The 16,179-nt window shown below is 41.1% G+C and overlaps 1 long non-coding RNA gene across 1 annotated transcript in view; it reads left to right on the forward strand.

Moving 5' to 3' along the window:
- Positions 1 to 16,179, forward strand: part of LOC144785432 (uncharacterized) — a 34,086-nt gene that overhangs the window by 13,620 nt on the left and 4,287 nt on the right. The window contains exons 3-4 of the long non-coding RNA XR_013601881.1: positions 2,699 to 2,817; positions 14,923 to 15,041. This is a non-coding gene — a long non-coding RNA (uncharacterized LOC144785432). The remainder of the gene's footprint in view (positions 1 to 2,698; positions 2,818 to 14,922; positions 15,042 to 16,179) is intronic.

Raw genomic sequence — 16,179 nt, forward strand, 5'->3', positions numbered from 1 at the left:
GATGTCTTCTGACATGAGGGCTAATCAGTTGCTTCTTCTAACTCTAGCCCTCTTTAAATAGGAGCCCAATGCTTTCAATGGTGCAGTGTACTTTCCCATTACACCTCCTACTTGCTGTGCAGTCATATTACCAGATAGTTACCTAGTGTGTAATCGCTGATGTCTGGTCCTCCGGTGTAATCTTCACCCAGGGCGATTGGTCAAGTGGTGCCATTACATCACAAAGCTACAGCAGGATGTCATCTGACATGAGGGCCAATCAGTTGCCTAGTACGCAATAGGATACATGTATCATGGTATACAAAAGGGAGCAATGTAGACAGTATGCCCAGCTGAAGACTAAGGTGGTGAGATGAAAGGACCTAGGCCATTATTTGACACTTATACATTTGTTTGAAGGAGTGGTTGATCATAACATTTTGGTGTTCTCTATTGGTTAGCTGATAGGGATGTGCTAAAATGAAGATGTTAGAATCTGTTATTCATAGTTTTTATTATTCCCACTAACCGTAGCATAACCCTTCCTCCGTTAACTTATCAGATCACTGAATTGCTATAGTGTGCCATAACCTAAAATAATTCCTGGCAGAAGGGTACGCTATCTCTTGGCTGCCAAAGAGATCTTTCTATCTAAGTCCTCATATAGGTTCTAGAGTTGTGTAGAGAGTACCAGCAAATGAGGCATAGGATTGAAAGAAGTCAGCTAGGTTGAAATCTAAATTGAGATTATAATTTTTAGTGAGCTTTGGATTTTCACAATATTAGATAGGCCATAGTACTAATAATTGACTCTTCATAAAAATCATGTTTTTGGTAGTGTTGCATTTGGTTTGGAAATATTCAAGTTCTAAAAAGTGACTAACAGTGGACTTTTCCATCTGCAGATTATACTGAATGGCCAGCAGAGGCAGTGTTGCAGAGGAATTTTTCTCCGCTTGCTGAGAAAGAAAAAAAAAAGAAAACTCATTCCTCAGCCTTCTCCATGCCTCGATCAATATATATATGGTAAGTCAAAATCTCATTTAATAATTTTGCCATTAATAAAAAGGTCATAGCATCTGATGGCTCTCAGTGCCTTTTAGTGGGGTCTTCCCCATAAATATAATCTTCTAAGACGGTAGCAATATGGATGACCCTATGGCCATCATGATAGTTTATCAAGACTTTGACTGTCTATGTGGTAGACAAAATCTTCTTTAGATACTTGTCCAGGCAATATGTCCTCTGAGGTAATTACCATCTTTCAGGCTGGAATGAGGTGTCTTAGGTTAGAGCAATTGACTTACTTTCAGATGGAGGGAAGCTATTTAACCTTTCCCCCTGCTCTCTGTGAGTGGGACTCTGATACTCAAGTTGGACTGCTGTTTAGAAACTGTGTTCTTCTAACTCTAGCCCTCTTTAAATAGGAGCCCAATGCTTTCAATGGTGCAGAGTACTTTCCCATTACACCTCCTACTTGCTGTGGAGTCATATTCCCAGATAGTTACCTAGTGTGTAATTGCTGATGTCTGGTCCTCCGGTGTAATCTTCACCCAGGGCGATTGGTCAAGTGGTGCCATTACATCACAAAGCTACAGCAGGATGTCTTCTGACATGAGGGCTAATCAGTTGCTTCTTCTAACTCTAGCCCTCTTTAAATAGGACCCAATGCTTTCAATGGTGCACTGTACATTCCCATTACACCTCCTACTTGCTGTGCAGTCATATTCCCAGATACTTACCTAGTGTGTAATTGCTGATGTCTGGTCCTCCGGTGTAATGGTCTCCCAGGGCAATTGGTCAAGTGGTGCCATTACATCACAAAGCTACAGCAGGATGTCTTCTGACATGAGGGCTAATCAGTTGCTTCTTCTAACTCTAGCCCTCTTTAAATAGGAGCCCAATGCTTTCAATGGTGCAGTGTACTTTCCCATTACACCTCCTACTTGCTGTGCAGTCATATTACCAGATAGTTACCTAGTGTGTAATCGCTGATGTCTGGTCCTCCGGTGTAATCTTCACCCAGGGCGATTGGTCAAGTGGTGCCATTACATCACAAAGCTACAGCAGGATGTCATCTGACATGAGGGCCAATCAGTTGCCTAGTACGCAATAGGATACATGTATCATGGTATACAAAAGGGAGCAATGTAGACAGTATGCCCAGCTGAAGACTAAGGTGGTGAGATGAAAGGACCTAGGCCAATATTTGACACTTATACATTTGTTTGAAGGAGTGGTTGATCATAACATTTTGGTGTTCTCTATTGGTTAGCTGATAGGGATGTGCTAAAATGAAGATGTTAGAATCTGTTATTCATAGTTTTTATTTTTCCCACTAACCGTAGCATAACCCTTCCTCCGTTAACTTATCAGATCACTGAATTGCTATAGTGTACCATAACCTAAAATAATTCCTGGCAGAAGGGTACGCTATCTCTTGGCTGCCAAAGAGATCTTTCTATCTAAGTCCTCATATAGGTTCTAGAGTTGTGTAGAGAGTACCAGCAAATGAGGCACAGGATTGAAAGAAGTCAGCTAGGTTGAAATCTAAATTGAGATTATAATTTTTAGTGAGCTTTGGATTTTCACAATATTAGATAGGCCATAGTACTAATAATTGACTCTTCATAAAAATCATGTTTTTGGTAGTGTTGCATTTGGTTTGGAAATATTCAAGTTCTAAAAAGTGACTAACAGTGGACTTTTCCATCTGCAGATTATACTGAATGGCCAGCAGAGGCAGTGTTGCAGAGGAATTTTTCTCTGCTTGCTGAAAAAGAAAAAAAAAAGAAATCTCATTCCTCAGCCTTCTCCATGCCTCGATCAATATATATGGTAAGTCAAAATCTCATTTAATAATTTTGCCATTAATAAAAAGGTCATAGCATCTGATGGCTCTCAGTGCCTTTTAGTGGGGTCTTCCCCATAAATATAATCTTCTAAGACGGTAGCAATATGGATGACGCTATGGCCATCATGATAGTTTATCAAGACTTTGACTGTCTATGTGGTAGACAAAATCTTCTTTAGATACTTGTCCAGGCAATATGTCCTCTGAGGTAATTACCATCTTTCAGGCTGGAATGAGGTGTCTTAGGTTAGAGCAATTGACTAACTTTCAGATGGAGGGAAGCTATTTAACCTTTTCCCCTGCTCTCTGTGAGTGGGACTCTGATACTCAAGATGGACTGCTGTTTAGAAACTGTGTTCTTCTAACTCTAGCCCTCTTTAAATAGGAGCCCAATGCTTTCAATGGTGCAGAGTACTTTCCCATTACACCTCCTACTTGCTGTGGAGTCATATTCCCAGATAGTTACCTAGTGTGTAATCGCTGATGTCTGGTCCTCCGGTGTAATCTTCACCCAGGGCGATTGGTCAAGTGGTGCCATTACATCACAAAGCTACAGCAGGATGTCTTCTGACATGATGGCTAATCAGTTGCTTCTTCTAACTCTAGCCCTCTTTAAATAGGAGCCCAATGCTTTCAATGGTGCAGTGTACATTTCCATTACACCTCCTACTTGCTGTGGAGTCATATTCCCAGATACTTACCTAGTGTGTAATTGCTGATGTCTGGTCCTCCGGTGTAATGGTCTCCCAGGGCGATTGGTCAAGTGGTGCCATTACATCACAAAGCTACAGCAGGATGTCTTCTGACATGAGGGCTAATCAGTTGCTTCTTCTAACTCTAGCCCTCTTTAAATGGGAGCCCAATGCTTTCAATGGTGCAGTGTACTTTCCCATTACACCTCCTACTTGCTGTGCAGTCATATTACCAGATAGTTACCTAGTGTGTAATCACTGATGTCTGGTCCTCCGGTGTAATCTTCACCCAGGGCGATTGGTCAAGTGGTGCCATTTCATCACAAAGCTACAGCAGGATGTCATCTGACATGAGGGCCAATCAGTTGCCTAGTACGCAATAGGATACATGTATCATGGTATACAAAAGGGAGCAATGTAGACAGTATGCCCAGCTGAAGACTAAGGTGGTGAGATGAAAGGACCTAGGCCATTATTTGACACTTATACATTTGTTTGAAGGAGTGGTTGATCATAACATTTTGGTGTTCTCTATTGGTTAGCTGATAGGGATGTGCTAAAATGAAGATGTTAGAATCTGTTATTCATAGTTTTTATTATTCCCACTAACCGTAGCATAACCCTTCCTCCGTTAACTTATCAGATCACTGAATTGCTATAGTGTGCCATAACCTAAAATAATTCCTGGCAGAAGGGTACGCTATCTCTTGGCTGCCAAAGAGATCTTTCTATCTAAGTCCTCATATAGGTTCTAGAGTTGTGTAGAGAGTACCAGCAAATGAGGCACAGGATTGAAAGAAGTCAGCTAGGTTGAAATCTAAATTGAGATTATAATTTTTAGTGAGCTTTGGATTTTCACCATATTATATAGGCCATAGTACTAATAATTGACTCTTCATAAAAATCATGTTTTTGGTAGTGTTGCATTTGGTTTGGAAATATTCAAGTTCTAAAAAGTGACTAACAGTGGACTTTTCCATCTGCAGATTATACTGAATGGCCAGCAGAGGCAGTGTTGCAGAGGAATTTTTCTCCGCTTGCTGAGAAAGAAAAAAAAAAAGAAAGCTCATTCCGCAGCCTTCTCCATGCCTCGATCAATATATATGGTAAGTCAAAATCTCATTTAATAATTTTGCCATTAATAAAAAGGTCATAGCATCTGATGGCTCTCAGTGGCTTTTAGTGGGGTCTTCCCCATAAATATAATCTTCTAAGACGGTAGCAATATGGATGACGCTATGGCCATCATGATAGTTTATCAAGACTTTGACTGTCTATGTGGTAGACAAAATCTTCTTTAGATACTTGTCCAGGCAATATGTCCTCTGAGGTAATTACCATCTTTCAGGCTGGAATGAGGTGTCTTAGGTTAGAGCAATTGACTTACTTTCAGATGGAGGGAAGCTATTTAACCTTTTCCCCTGCTCTCTGTGAGTGGGACTCTGATACTCAAGATGGACTGCTGTTTAGAAACTGTGTTCTTCTAACTCTAGCCCTCTTTAAATAGGAGCCCAATGCTTTCAATGGTGCAGAGTACTTTCCCATTACACCTCCTACTTGCTGTGGAGTCATATTCCCAGATAGTTACCTAGTGTGTAATCGCTGATGTCTGGTCCTCCGGTGTAATCTTCACCCAGGGCGATTGGTCAAGTGGTGCCATTACATCACAAAGCTACAGCAGGATGTCTTCTGACATGATGGCTAATCAGTTGCTTCTTCTAACTCTAGCCCTCTTTAAATAGGAGCCCAATGCTTTCAATGGTGCAGTGTACATTCCCATTACACCTCCTACTTGCTGTGCAGTCATATTCCCAGATACTTACCTAGTGTGTAATTGCTGATGTCTGGTCCTCCGGTGTAATGGTCTCCCAGGGCGATTGGTCAAGTGGTGCCATTACATCACAAAGCTACAGCAGGATGTCTTCTGACATGAGGGCTAATCAGTTGCTTCTTCTAACTCTAGCCCTCTTTAAATAGGAGCCCAATGCTTTCAATGGTGCAGTGTACTTTCCCATTACACCTCCTACTTGCTGTGCAGTCATATTACCAGATAGTTACCTAGTGTGTAATCGCTGATGTCTGGTCCTCCGGTGTAATCTTCACCCAGGGCGATTGGTCAAGTGGTGCCATTACATCACAAAGCTACAGCAGGATGTCATCTGACATGAGGGCCAATCAGTTGCCTAGTACGCAATAGGATACATGTATCATGGTATACAAAAGGGAGCAATGTAGACAGTATGCCCAGCTGAAGACTAAGGTGGTGAGATGAAAGGACCTAGGCCATTATTTGACACTTATACATTTGTTTGAAGGAGTGGTTGATCATAACATTTTGGTGTTCTCTATTGGTTAGCTGATAGGGATGTGCTAAAATGAAGATGTTAGAATCTGTTATTCATAGTTTTTATTATTCCCACTAACCGTAGCATAACCCTTCCTCCGTTAACTTATCAGATCACTGAATTGCTATAGTGTGCCATAACCTAAAATAATTCCTGGCAGAAGGGTACGCTATCTCTTGGCTGCCAAAGAGATCTTTCTATCTAAGTCCTCATATAGGTTCTAGAGTTGTGTAGAGAGTACCAGCAAATGAGGCATAGGATTGAAAGAAGTCAGCTAGGTTGAAATCTAAATTGAGATTATAATTTTTAGTGAGCTTTGGATTTTCACAATATTAGATAGGCCATAGTACTAATAATTGACTCTTCATAAAAATCATGTTTTTGGTAGTGTTGCATTTGGTTTGGAAATATTCAAGTTCTAAAAAGTGACTAACAGTGGACTTTTCCATCTGCAGATTATACTGAATGGCCAGCAGAGGCAGTGTTGCAGAGGAATTTTTCTCCGCTTGCTGAGAAAGAAAAAAAAAAGAAAACTCATTCCTCAGCCTTCTCCATGCCTCGATCAATATATATATGGTAAGTCAAAATCTCATTTAATAATTTTGCCATTAATAAAAAGGTCATAGCATCTGATGGCTCTCAGTGCCTTTTAGTGGGGTCTTCCCCATAAATATAATCTTCTAAGACGGTAGCAATATGGATGACCCTATGGCCATCATGATAGTTTATCAAGACTTTGACTGTCTATGTGGTAGACAAAATCTTCTTTAGATACTTGTCCAGGCAATATGTCCTCTGAGGTAATTACCATCTTTCAGGCTGGAATGAGGTGTCTTAGGTTAGAGCAATTGACTTACTTTCAGATGGAGGGAAGCTATTTAACCTTTCCCCCTGCTCTCTGTGAGTGGGACTCTGATACTCAAGTTGGACTGCTGTTTAGAAACTGTGTTCTTCTAACTCTAGCCCTCTTTAAATGGGAGCCCAATGCTTTCAATGGTGCAGTGTACTTTCCCATTACACCTCCTACTTGCTGTGCAGTCATATTACCAGATAGTTACCTAGTGTGTAATCACTGATGTCTGGTCCTCCGGTGTAATCTTCACCCAGGGCGATTGGTCAAGTGGTGCCATTTCATCACAAAGCTACAGCAGGATGTCATCTGACATGAGGGCCAATCAGTTGCCTAGTACGCAATAGGATACATGTATCATGGTATACAAAAGGGAGCAATGTAGACAGTATGCCCAGCTGAAGACTAAGGTGGTGAGATGAAAGGACCTAGGCCATTATTTGACACTTATACATTTGTTTGAAGGAGTGGTTGATCATAACATTTTGGTGTTCTCTATTGGTTAGCTGATAGGGATGTGCTAAAATGAAGATGTTAGAATCTGTTATTCATAGTTTTTATTATTCCCACTAACCGTAGCATAACCCTTCCTCCGTTAACTTATCAGATCACTGAATTGCTATAGTGTGCCATAACCTAAAATAATTCCTGGCAGAAGGGTACGCTATCTCTTGGCTGCCAAAGAGATCTTTCTATCTAAGTCCTCATATAGGTTCTAGAGTTGTGTAGAGAGTACCAGCAAATGAGGCACAGGATTGAAAGAAGTCAGCTAGGTTGAAATCTAAATTGAGATTATAATTTTTAGTGAGCTTTGGATTTTCACCATATTATATAGGCCATAGTACTAATAATTGACTCTTCATAAAAATCATGTTTTTGGTAGTGTTGCATTTGGTTTGGAAATATTCAAGTTCTAAAAAGTGACTAACAGTGGACTTTTCCATCTGCAGATTATACTGAATGGCCAGCAGAGGCAGTGTTGCAGAGGAATTTTTCTCCGCTTGCTGAGAAAGAAAAAAAAAAAGAAAGCTCATTCCGCAGCCTTCTCCATGCCTCGATCAATATATATGGTAAGTCAAAATCTCATTTAATAATTTTGCCATTAATAAAAAGGTCATAGCATCTGATGGCTCTCAGTGGCTTTTAGTGGGGTCTTCCCCATAAATATAATCTTCTAAGACGGTAGCAATATGGATGACGCTATGGCCATCATGATAGTTTATCAAGACTTTGACTGTCTATGTGGTAGACAAAATCTTCTTTAGATACTTGTCCAGGCAATATGTCCTCTGAGGTAATTACCATCTTTCAGGCTGGAATGAGGTGTCTTAGGTTAGAGCAATTGACTTACTTTCAGATGGAGGGAAGCTATTTAACCTTTTCCCCTGCTCTCTGTGAGTGGGACTCTGATACTCAAGATGGACTGCTGTTTAGAAACTGTGTTCTTCTAACTCTAGCCCTCTTTAAATAGGAGCCCAATGCTTTCAATGGTGCAGAGTACTTTCCCATTACACCTCCTACTTGCTGTGGAGTCATATTCCCAGATAGTTACCTAGTGTGTAATCGCTGATGTCTGGTCCTCCGGTGTAATCTTCACCCAGGGCGATTGGTCAAGTGGTGCCATTACATCACAAAGCTACAGCAGGATGTCTTCTGACATGATGGCTAATCAGTTGCTTCTTCTAACTCTAGCCCTCTTTAAATAGGAGCCCAATGCTTTCAATGGTGCAGTGTACATTCCCATTACACCTCCTACTTGCTGTGCAGTCATATTCCCAGATACTTACCTAGTGTGTAATTGCTGATGTCTGGTCCTCCGGTGTAATGGTCTCCCAGGGCGATTGGTCAAGTGGTGCCATTACATCACAAAGCTACAGCAGGATGTCTTCTGACATGAGGGCTAATCAGTTGCTTCTTCTAACTCTAGCCCTCTTTAAATAGGAGCCCAATGCTTTCAATGGTGCAGTGTACTTTCCCATTACACCTCCTACTTGCTGTGCAGTCATATTACCAGATAGTTACCTAGTGTGTAATCGCTGATGTCTGGTCCTCCGGTGTAATCTTCACCCAGGGCGATTGGTCAAGTGGTGCCATTACATCACAAAGCTACAGCAGGATGTCATCTGACATGAGGGCCAATCAGTTGCCTAGTACGCAATAGGATACATGTATCATGGTATACAAAAGGGAGCAATGTAGACAGTATGCCCAGCTGAAGACTAAGGTGGTGAGATGAAAGGACCTAGGCCATTATTTGACACTTATACATTTGTTTGAAGGAGTGGTTGATCATAACATTTTGGTGTTCTCTATTGGTTAGCTGATAGGGATGTGCTAAAATGAAGATGTTAGAATCTGTTATTCATAGTTTTTATTATTCCCACTAACCGTAGCATAACCCTTCCTCCGTTAACTTATCAGATCACTGAATTGCTATAGTGTGCCATAACCTAAAATAATTCCTGGCAGAAGGGTACGCTATCTCTTGGCTGCCAAAGAGATCTTTCTAAGTCCTCATATAGGTTCTAGAGTTGTGTAGAGAGTACCAGCAAATGAGGCATAGGATTGAAAGAAGTCAGCTAGGTTGAAATCTAAATTGAGATTATAATTTTTAGTGAGCTTTGGATTTTCACAATATTAGATAGGCCATAGTACTAATAATTGACTCTTCATAAAAATCATGTTTTTGGTAGTGTTGCATTTGGTTTGGAAATATTCAAGTTCTAAAAAGTGACTAACAGTGGACTTTTCCATCTGCAGATTATACTGAATGGCCAGCAGAGGCAGTGTTGCAGAGGAATTTTTCTCCGCTTGCTGAGAAAGAAAAAAAAAAGAAAACTCATTCCTCAGCCTTCTCCATGCCTCGATCAATATATATATGGTAAGTCAAAATCTCATTTAATAATTTTGCCATTAATAAAAAGGTCATAGCATCTGATGGCTCTCAGTGCCTTTTAGTGGGGTCTTCCCCATAAATATAATCTTCTAAGACGGTAGCAATATGGATGACCCTATGGCCATCATGATAGTTTATCAAGACTTTGACTGTCTATGTGGTAGACAAAATCTTCTTTAGATACTTGTCCAGGCAATATGTCCTCTGAGGTAATTACCATCTTTCAGGCTGGAATGAGGTGTCTTAGGTTAGAGCAATTGACTTACTTTCAGATGGAGGGAAGCTATTTAACCTTTCCCCCTGCTCTCTGTGAGTGGGACTCTGATACTCAAGTTGGACTGCTGTTTAGAAACTGTGTTCTTCTAACTCTAGCCCTCTTTAAATAGGAGCCCAATGCTTTCAATGGTGCAGAGTACTTTCCCATTACACCTCCTACTTGCTGTGGAGTCATATTCCCAGATAGTTACCTAGTGTGTAATTGCTGATGTCTGGTCCTCCGGTGTAATCTTCACCCAGGGCGATTGGTCAAGTGGTGCCATTACATCACAAAGCTACAGCAGGATGTCTTCTGACATGAGGGCTAATCAGTTGCTTCTTCTAACTCTAGCCCTCTTTAAATAGGACCCAATGCTTTCAATGGTGCAGTGTACATTCCCATTACACCTCCTACTTGCTGTGCAGTCATATTCCCAGATACTTACCTAGTGTGTAATTGCTGATGTCTGGTCCTCCGGTGTAATGGTCTCCCAGGGCAATTGGTCAAGTGGTGCCATTACATCACAAAGCTACAGCAGGATGTCTTCTGACATGAGGGCTAATCAGTTGCTTCTTCTAACTCTAGCCCTCTTTAAATAGGAGCCCAATGCTTTCAATGGTGCAGTGTACTTTCCCATTACACCTCCTACTTGCTGTGCAGTCATATTACCAGATAGTTACCTAGTGTGTAATCGCTGATGTCTGGTCCTCCGGTGTAATCTTCACCCAGGGCGATTGGTCAAGTGGTGCCATTACATCACAAAGCTACAGCAGGATGTCATCTGACATGAGGGCCAATCAGTTGCCTAGTACGCAATAGGATACATGTATCATGGTATACAAAAGGGAGCAATGTAGACAGTATGCCCAGCTGAAGACTAAGGTGGTGAGATGAAAGGACCTAGGCCAATATTTGACACTTATACATTTGTTTGAAGGAGTGGTTGATCATAACATTTTGGTGTTCTCTATTGGTTAGCTGATAGGGATGTGCTAAAATGAAGATGTTAGAATCTGTTATTCATAGTTTTTATTTTTCCCACTAACCGTAGCATAACCCTTCCTCCGTTAACTTATCAGATCACTGAATTGCTATAGTGTACCATAACCTAAAATAATTCCTGGCAGAAGGGTACGCTATCTCTTGGCTGCCAAAGAGATCTTTCTATCTAAGTCCTCATATAGGTTCTAGAGTTGTGTAGAGAGTACCAGCAAATGAGGCACAGGATTGAAAGAAGTCAGCTAGGTTGAAATCTAAATTGAGATTATAATTTTTAGTGAGCTTTGGATTTTCACAATATTAGATAGGCCATAGTACTAATAATTGACTCTTCATAAAAATCATGTTTTTGGTAGTGTTGCATTTGGTTTGGAAATATTCAAGTTCTAAAAAGTGACTAACAGTGGACTTTTCCATCTGCAGATTATACTGAATGGCCAGCAGAGGCAGTGTTGCAGAGGAATTTTTCTCCGCTTGCTGAGAAAGAAAAAAAAAAAGAAAGCTCATTCCTCAGCCTTCTCCATGCCTCGATCAATATATATGGTAAGTCAAAATCTCATTTAATAATTTTGCCATTAATAAAAAGGTCATAGCATCTGATGGCTCTCAGTGGCTTTTAGTGGGGTCTTCCCCATAAATATAATCTTCTAAGACGGTAGCAATATGGATGACGCTATGGCCATCATGATAGTTTATCAAGACGTTGACTGTCTATGTGGTAGACAAAATCTTCTTTAGATACTTGTCCAGGCAATATGTCCTCTGAGGTAATTACCATCTTTCAGGCTGGAATGAGGTGTCTTAGGTTAGAGCAATTGACTTACTTTCAGATGGAGGGAAGCTATTTAACCTTTTCCCCTGCTCTCTGTGAGTGGGACTCTGATACTCAAGATGGACTGCTGTTTAGAAACTGTGTTCTTCTAACTCTAGCCCTCTTTAAATAGGAGCCCAATGCTTTCAATGGTGCAGAGTACTTTCCCATTACACCTCCTACTTGCTGTGGAGTCATATTCCCAGATAGTTACCTAGTGTGTAATCGCTGATGTCTGGTCCTCCGGTGTAATCTTCACCCAGGGCGATTGGTCAAGTGGTGCCATTACATCACAAAGCTACAGCAGGATGTCTTCTGACATGATGGCTAATCAGTTGCTTCTTCTAACTCTAGCCCTCTTTAAATAGGAGCCCAATGCTTTCAATGGTGCAGTGTACATTCCCATTACACCTCCTACTTGCTGTGCAGTCATATTCCCAGATACTTACCTAGTGTGTAATTGCTGATGTCTGGTCCTCCGGTGTAATGGTCTCCCAGGGCGATTGGTCAAGTGGTGCCATTACATCACAAAGCTACAGCAGGATGTCTTCTGACATGAGGGCTAATCAGTTGCTTCTTCTAACTCTAGCCCTCTTTAAATAGGAGCCCAATGCTTTCAATGGTGCAGTGTACTTTCCCATTACACCTCCTACTTGCTGTGCAGTCATATTACCAGATAGTTACCTAGTGTGTAATCGCTGATGTCTGGTCCTCCGGTGTAATCTTCACCCAGGGCGATTGGTCAAGTGGTGCCATTACATCACAAAGCTACAGCAGGATGTCATCTGACATGAGGGCCAATCAGTTGCCTAGTACGCAATAGGATACATGTATCATGGTATACAAAAGGGAGCAATGTAGACAGTATGCCCAGCTGAAGACTAAGGTGGTGAGATGAAAGGACCTAGGCCATTATTTGACACTTATACATTTGTTTGAAGGAGTGGTTGATCATAACATTTTGGTGTTCTCTATTGGTTAGCTGATAGGGATGTGCTAAAATGAAGATGTTAGAATCTGTTATTCATAGTTTTTATTATTCCCACTAACCGTAGCATAACCCTTCCTCCGTTAACTTATCAGATCACTGAATTGCTATAGTGTGCCATAACCTAAAATAATTCCTGGCAGAAGGGTACGCTATCTCTTGGCTGCCAAAGAGATCTTTCTATCTAAGTCCTCATATAGGTTCTAGAGTTGTGTAGAGAGTACCAGCAAATGAGGCATAGGATTGAAAGAAGTCAGCTAGGTTGAAATCTAAATTGAGATTATAATTTTTAGTGAGCTTTGGATTTTCACAATATTAGATAGGCCATAGTACTAATAATTGACTCTTCATAAAAATCATGTTTTTGGTAGTGTTGCATTTGGTTTGGAAATATTCAAGTTCTAAAAAGTGACTAACAGTGGACTTTTCCATCTGCAGATTATACTGAATGGCCAGCAGAGGCAGTGTTGCAGAGGAATTTTTCTCCGCTTGCTGAGAAAGAAAAAAAAAAGAAAACTCATTCCTCAGCCTTCTCCATGCCTCGATCAATATATATATGGTAAGTCAAAATCTCATTTAATAATTTTGCCATTAATAAAAAGGTCATAGCATCTGATGGCTCTCAGTGCCTTTTAGTGGGGTCTTCCCCATAAATATAATCTTCTAAGACGGTAGCAATATGGATGACCCTATGGCCATCATGATAGTTTATCAAGACTTTGACTGTCTATGTGGTAGACAAAATCTTCTTTAGATACTTGTCCAGGCAATATGTCCTCTGAGGTAATTACCATCTTTCAGGCTGGAATGAGGTGTCTTAGGTTAGAGCAATTGACTTACTTTCAGATGGAGGGAAGCTATTTAACCTTTCCCCCTGCTCTCTGTGAGTGGGACTCTGATACTCAAGTTGGACTGCTGTTTAGAAACTGTGTTCTTCTAACTCTAGCCCTCTTTAAATAGGAGCCCAATGCTTTCAATGGTGCAGAGTACTTTCCCATTACACCTCCTACTTGCTGTGGAGTCATATTCCCAGATAGTTACATAGTGTGTAATTGCTGATGTCTGGTCCTCCGGTGTAATCTTCACCCAGGGCGATTGGTCAAGTGGTGCCATTACATCACAAAGCTACAGCAGGATGTCTTCTGACATGAGGGCTAATCAGTTGCTTCTTCTAACTCTAGCCCTCTTTAAATAGGACCCAATGCTTTCAATGGTGCACTGTACATTCCCATTACACCTCCTACTTGCTGTGCAGTCATATTCCCAGATACTTACCTAGTGTGTAATTGCTGATGTCTGGTCCTCCGGTGTAATGGTCTCCCAGGGCAATTGGTCAAGTGGTGCCATTACATCACAAAGCTACAGCAGGATGTCTTCTGACATGAGGGCTAATCAGTTGCTTCTTCTAACTCTAGCCCTCTTTAAATAGGAGCCCAATGCTTTCAATGGTGCAGTGTACTTTCCCATTACACCTCCTACTTGCTGTGCAGTCATATTACCAGATAGTTACCTAGTGTGTAATCGCTGATGTCTGGTCCTCCGGTGTAATCTTCACCCAGGGCGATTGGTCAAGTGGTGCCATTACATCACAAAGCTACAGCAGGATGTCATCTGACATGAGGGCCAATCAGTTGCCTAGTACGCAATAGGATACATGTATCATGGTATACAAAAGGGAGCAATGTAGACAGTATGCCCAGCTGAAGACTAAGGTGGTGAGATGAAAGGACCTAGGCCAATATTTGACACTTATACATTTGTTTGAAGGAGTGGTTGATCATAACATTTTGGTGTTCTCTATTGGTTAGCTGATAGGGATGTGCTAAAATGAAGATGTTAGAATCTGTTATTCATAGTTTTTATTTTTCCCACTAACCGTAGCATAACCCTTCCTCCGTTAACTTATCAGATCACTGAATTGCTATAGTGTACCATAACCTAAAATAATTCCTGGCAGAAGGGTACGCTATCTCTTGGCTGCCAAAGAGATCTTTCTATCTAAGTCCTCATATAGGTTCTAGAGTTGTGTAGAGAGTACCAGCAAATGAGGCACAGGATTGAAAGAAGTCAGCTAGGTTGAAATCTAAATTGAGATTATAATTTTTAGTGAGCTTTGGATTTTCACAATATTAGATAGGCCATAGTACTAATAATTGACTCTTCATAAAAATCATGTTTTTGGTAGTGTTGCATTTGGTTTGGAAATATTCAAGTTCTAAAAAGTGACTAACAGTGGACTTTTCCATCTGCAGATTATACTGAATGGCCAGCAGAGGCAGTGTTGCAGAGGAATTTTTCTCTGCTTGCTGAAAAAGAAAAAAAAAAGAAATCTCATTCCTCAGCCTTCTCCATGCCTCGATCAATATATATGGTAAGTCAAAATCTCATTTAATAATTTTGCCATTAATAAAAAGGTCATAGCATCTGATGGCTCTCAGTGCCTTTTAGTGGGGTCTTCCCCATAAATATAATCTTCTAAGACGGTAGCAATATGGATGACGCTATGGCCATCATGATAGTTTATCAAGACTTTGACTGTCTATGTGGTAGACAAAATCTTCTTTAGATACTTGTCCAGGCAATATGTCCTCTGAGGTAATTACCATCTTTCAGGCTGGAATGAGGTGTCTTAGGTTAGAGCAATTGACTAACTTTCAGATGGAGGGAAGCTATTTAACCTTTTCCCCTGCTCTCTGTGAGTGGGACTCTGATACTCAAGATGGACTGCTGTTTAGAAACTGTGTTCTTCTAACTCTAGCCCTCTTTAAATAGGAGCCCAATGCTTTCAATGGTGCAGAGTACTTTCCCATTACACCTCCTACTTGCTGTGGAGTCATATTCCCAGATAGTTACCTAGTGTGTAATCGCTGATGTCTGGTCCTCCGGTGTAATCTTCACCCAGGGCGATTGGTCAAGTGGTGCCATTACATCACAAAGCTACAGCAGGATGTCTTCTGACATGATGGCTAATCAGTTGCTTCTTCTAACTCTAGCCCTCTTTAAATAGGAGCCCAATGCTTTCAATGGTGCAGTGTACATTTCCATTACACCTCCTACTTGCTGTGGAGTCATATTCCCAGATACTTACCTAGTGTGTAATTGCTGATGTCTGGTCCTCCGGTGTAATGGTCTCCCAGGGCGATTGGTCAAGTGGTGCCATTACATCACAAAGCTACAGCAGGATGTCTTCTGACATGAGGGCTAATCAGTTGCTTCTTCTAACTCTAGCCCTCTTTAAATGGGAGCCCAATGCTTTCAATGGTGCAGTGTACTTTCCCATTACACCTCCTACTTGCTGTGCAGTCATATTACCAGATAGTTACCTAGTGTGTAATCACTGATGTCTGGTCCTCCGGTGTAATCTTCACCCAGGGCGATTGGTCAAGTGGTGCCATTTCATCACAAAGCTACAGCAGGATGTCATCTGACATGAGGGCCAATCAGTTGCCTAGTACGCAATAGGATACATGTATCATGGTATACAAAAGGGAGCAATGTAGACAGTATGC

This window comes from Lissotriton helveticus, chromosome 10 (assembly GCF_964261635.1).
Source record: "Lissotriton helveticus chromosome 10, aLisHel1.1, whole genome shotgun sequence".
Classification (NCBI taxonomy): domain Eukaryota; kingdom Metazoa; phylum Chordata; class Amphibia; order Caudata; family Salamandridae; genus Lissotriton; species Lissotriton helveticus.